This window comes from Heterodontus francisci, unplaced genomic scaffold (genome assembly GCF_036365525.1).
Source record: "Heterodontus francisci isolate sHetFra1 unplaced genomic scaffold, sHetFra1.hap1 HAP1_SCAFFOLD_201, whole genome shotgun sequence".
NCBI classification, from domain to species: Eukaryota; Metazoa; Chordata; class Chondrichthyes; order Heterodontiformes; family Heterodontidae; genus Heterodontus; species Heterodontus francisci.
In genome coordinates, this window is record NW_027141653.1 from 1,648,346 (window position 1) to 1,654,901 (window position 6,556).

Genomic DNA, 6,556 nt, shown 5'->3' on the forward strand with positions numbered 1-6,556 from the left:
AAGCAACACGGACATACACTGACACCAAGTAACAAAGACATACACTGATACCCTGTAACACAGACACACACTTACACCAAGTAACACGGACATACACTGACACCAAGTAACAAAGACATACACTGATACCCAGGAACATAGACATACAATTACACAAAGTAACACAGACATACAATTACACCAAGTAACAAAGACATACAATTACACCAAGTAACAAAGACACACACTTACACCAAGTAACAAAGACATACACTGATACCCGGTAGAAAAGACATACACTGATACCAAGTCACAAAGACATACACTGATACCCAGTCACACAGACACACACTGACACCAAGTAACAAAGACATACACTTACACCAAGTAACAAAGACATACACTTACACCAAGTAACAAAGACATACACTTACACCAAGTAACAAAGACAGACACTTACACCAAGTAACAAAGACAGACAATTACACCAAGTAACAAAGACATACACTTACACCAAGTATTTTGACATACACTGACACCAAGTAACAAAGACATACACTGATACCCAGTAACACAGACACACACTTACACCAAGTAACACAGACATACACTGACACCCAGTAACACAGACACACACTGACACCCAGTAACACAGACACACACTTACACCAAGCAACACAGACATACACTGACACCAAGTAACAATGACATACACTGACACCAAGTAACAAAGGCATACACTTACACCAAGTAACACAGACACACACTTGCACCAAGTAACACAGACACACACTGACACCCAGTAACACAGACACACACTTACACCAAGCAACACGGACATACACTGACACCAAGTAACAAAGACAAACACTGATACCCTGTAACACAGACACACACTTACACCAAGTAACACGGACATACACTGACACCAAGTAACAAAGACATACACTGGACACCCAGGAACACAGACATACAATTACACCAAGTAACACAGACATACAATTACACCAAGTAACAAAGACACACACTTACAACAAGTAACAAAGACATACACTGATACCCAGTAACACAGACACACACTGACACCCGGTAAAAAAGACATACACTGATACCAAGTCACAAAGACATGCACTGATACCCAGTAACACAGACACACACTGACACCAGGTAACAAAGACATACACTTACACCAAGTAACAAAGACATACACTTACACCAAGTAACAAAGACAGACACTTACACCAAGTAACAAAGACAGACAATTACACCAAGTAACAAATACATACACTTACACCAAGTATTTTGACATACACTTACACCAAGTATTTTTACATACACTGACACCAAGTAACAAAGACATACACTGACACCAAGCAACAACGACATACACTGACACCAAGTAACAAAGACGGACAATTACACCAAGTCACAAAGACACACACTGACACCAAGTCACAAAGACACACACTGACACCCAGTAACACAGACACACACTTACACCAAGCAACACAGACATACACTGACACCAAGTAACAAAGACATACACTGACACCAAGTAACAAAGACAGACAATTACACCAAGTCACAAAGACACACACTGACACCAAGTCACAAAGACACACACTGACGCCCAGTAACAAAGACACACACTGACACCCAGTAACAAAGACATACACTGATACCAAGTCACAAAGACATACACTGATACCCAGTAACACAGACACACACTTACACCAAGTATAAAAGATAGACACTGATACCCAGTAACACAGACACACACTTACACCAAGTAACACAGACATACACTTATACCAAGTAACACAGACACACACTGACACCCAGTAACACAGACACACACTGACACCCAGTAACACAGACACACAATTCCACCAAGCAACACGGACATACACTGACACCAAGTAACAAAGACATACACTGACACCCAGTAACAAAGACATACACTGACCCCCAGTAACATAGACACACACTGACACCCAGTAACACAGACACACACTTACACCAAGCAACACAGACATACACTGACGCCCAGTAACAAAGACACACACTGACACCCAGTAACAAAGACATACACTGATACCAAGTCACAAAGACATACACTGATACCCAGTCACATAGACACACACTTACACCAAGTAACAAAGACATACACTGATACCAAGTCACAAAGACATACACTGATACCCAGTAACATAGACACACACTTACACCAAGTAACAAAGACATACACTTACACCAAGTAACAAAGACATACACTGATACCCAGTAACACAGACACACACTTACACCAAGTAACACAGACATACACTGACACCAAGTAACAAAGACATACACTGATACCCAGTAACACAGACACACACTTACACCAAGTAACACAGACATACACTGACACCCAGTAACAAAGACATACACTGACACCAAGTAACAAAGACATACACTTACACCAAGTAACAAAGACATACACTAATACGCAGTAACACAGACACATACTTACACCAAGTAACAACGACATACACTGATACCCAGTAACACAGACACTCACTTACACCAAGTAACAAAGACAGACACTGATACCCAGTAACACAGACACACACTTATACCAAGTAACAAAGACATACACTGACACCCAGTAACAAAGACACACACTTACACAAGTAACACAGACACACACTGACACCCAGTAACACAGACATACACTTCCACCAAGCAACACGGACATACACTGACACCAAGTAACAAAGACATACACTGACACCCAGTAACACAGACACACACTGACACCAAGTAACACAGACATACACTGACACCCAGTAACAAAGACATACACTGACACCCAGTAACACAGACACACACTGACACCCAGTAACACAGACACACACTTACACAAAGCAGCACAGACATACACTGACACCAAGTAACAAAGACATACACTGACACCAAGTAACAAAGACAGAAAATTACACCAAGTAACAAAGACATACACTGACAGCAAGTCACAAAGACACACACTGACACCCAGTAACAAAGACATACACTGATACCAAGTCACAAAGACAGACACAGATACCCAGTGACATAGACACACACTTACACCAAGTAACACAGACACACACTTACACCAAGCAACACGGACATACACTGACACCAAGTAACAAAGACATACACTGATACCCTGTAACACAGACACACACTTACACCAAGTAACACGGACATACACTGACACCAAGTAACAAAGACATACACTGACACCCAGTAACACAGACACACACTGACACCAAGTAACACAGACATACACTGACACCCAGTAACAAAGACATACACTGACACCCAGTAACACAGACACACACTGACACCCAGTAACACAGACACACACTTACACAAAGCAGCACAGACATACACTGACACCAAGTAACAAAGACATACACTGACACCAAGTAACAAAGACAGAAAATTACACCAAGTAACAAAGACATACACTGACAGCAAGTCACAAAGACACACACTGACACCCAGTAACAAAGACATACACTGATACCAAGTCACAAAGACAGACACAGATACCCAGTGACATAGACACACACTTACACCAAGTAACACAGACACACACTGACACCAAGTAACAAAGACATACACTGATACCCAGGAACACAGACATACAATTACACAAAGTAACACAGACATACAATTACACCAAGTAACAAAGACATACAATTACACCAAGTAACAAAGACACACACTGACACCAAGTAACACAGACATACACTGACACCCAGTAACACAGACACACACTGACACCCAGTAACACAGACACACACTTACACAAAGCAGCACAGACATACACTGACACCAAGTAACAAAGACATACACTGACACCAAGTAACAAAGACAGAAAATTACACCAAGTAACAAAGACATACACTGACAGCAAGTCACAAAGACACACACTGACACCCAGTAACAAAGACATACACTGATACCAAGTCACAAAGACAGACACAGATACCCAGTGACATAGACACACACTTACACCAAGTAACACAGACACACACTTACACCAAGCAACACGGACATACACTGACACCAAGTAACAAAGACATACACTGATACCCTGTAACACAGACACACACTTACACCAAGTAACACGGACATACACTGACACCAAGTAACAAAGACATACACTGACACCCAGTAACACAGACACACACTGACACCAAGTAACACAGACATACACTGACACCCAGTAACAAAGACATACACTGACACCCAGTAACACAGACACACACTGACACCCAGTAACACAGACACACACTTACACAAAGCAGCACAGACATACACTGACACCAAGTAACAAAGACAGAAAATTACACCAAGTAACAAAGACATACACTGACAGCAAGTCACAAAGACACACACTGACACCCAGTAACAAAGACATACACTGATACCAAGTCACAAAGACAGACACAGATACCCAGTGACATAGACACACACTTACACCAAGTAACACAGACACACACTGACACCAAGTAACAAAGACATACACTGATACCCAGGAACACAGACATACAATTACACAAAGTAACACAGACATACAATTACACCAAGTAACAAAGACATACAATTACACCAAGTAACAAAGACACACACTTACACCAAGTAACAAAGACATACACTGATACCCGGTAAAAAAGACATACACTGATACCAGGTCACAAAGACATACACTGATACCCAGTCACACAGACACACACTGACACCAAGTAACAAAGACATACACCTACACCAAGTAACAAAGGCATACACTTACACCAAGTAACAAAGACAGACACTTACACCAAGTAACAAAGACAGACAATTACACCAAGTAACAAAGACATACACTTACACCAAGTATTTTGACATACACTGACACCAAGTAACAAAGACATACACTGATACCCAGTAACACAGACACACACTTACACCAAGTAACACAGACATACACTGACACCCAGTAACACAGACACACACTGACACCCAGTAACACAGACACACACTTGCACCAAGCAACACAGACATACACTGACACCAAGTAACAATGACATACACTGACACCAAGTAACAAAGGCATACACTTACACCAAGTAACACAGACACACACTTGCACCAAGTAACACAGACACACACTGACACCCAGTAACACAGACACACACTTACACCAAGCAACACGGACATACACTGACACCAAGTAACAAAGACAAACACTGATACCCTGTAACACAGACACACACTTACACCAAGTAACACGGACATACACTGACACCAAGTAACAAAGACATACACTGACACCCAGGAACACAGACATACAATTACACCAAGTAACACAGACATACAATTACACCAAGTAACACAGACATACAATTACACCAAGTAACAAAGACACACGCTTACACCAAGTAACAAAGACATACACTGATACCCAGTAACACAGACACACACTGACACCCGGTAAAAAAGACATACACTGATACCAAGTCACAAAGACATGCACTGATACCCAGTAACACAGACACACACTGACACCAGGTAACAAAGACATACACTTACACCAAGTAACAAAGACATACACTTACACCAAGTAACAAAGACAGACACTTACACCAAGTAACAAAGACAGACACTTACACCAAGTAGCAAAGACAGACACTTACACCAAGTAGCAAAGACAGACAATTACACCAAGTAACAAAGACATACACTTACACCAAGTATTTTGACATACACTGACACCAAGTAACAAAGACATACACTGACACCAAGTAACAAAGACGGACAATTACACCAAGTAACAAAGACGGACAATTACACCAAGTAACAAAGACGGACAATTACACCAAGTAACAAAGACGGACAATTACACCAAGTAACAAAGACGGACAATTACACCAAGTCACAAAGACATAAACTGACACCAAGTCACAAAGACACAGACTGACACCCTGTAACAAAAACATACACTGATACCAAGTCGCAAAGACATACACTGATACCCAGTAACACAGACACACACTTACACCAAGTAACACAGACATACACTGTCACCAAGTAACAAAGACATACACTGATACCCAGTAACACAGACACACACTTACACCAAGTATAAAAGATAGACACTGATACCCAGTAACACAGACACACACTTACACCAAGTAACACAGACATACACTTACACCAAGTAACACAGACACACACTGACACCCAGTAACACAGACACACACTTCCACCAAGCAACACGGACATACACTGACACCAAGTAACAAAGACATACACTGACACCCAGTAACAAAGACATACACTGACCCCCAGTAACACAGACACACACTGACACCCAGTAACACAGACACACACTTACACCAAGCAACACAGACATACACTGACACCAAGTAACAAAGACATACACTGACGCCCAGTAACAAAGACACACACTGACACCCAGTAACAAAGACATACACTGATACCAAGTCACAAAGACATACACTGATACCCAGTAACATAGACACACACTTACACCAAGTAACAC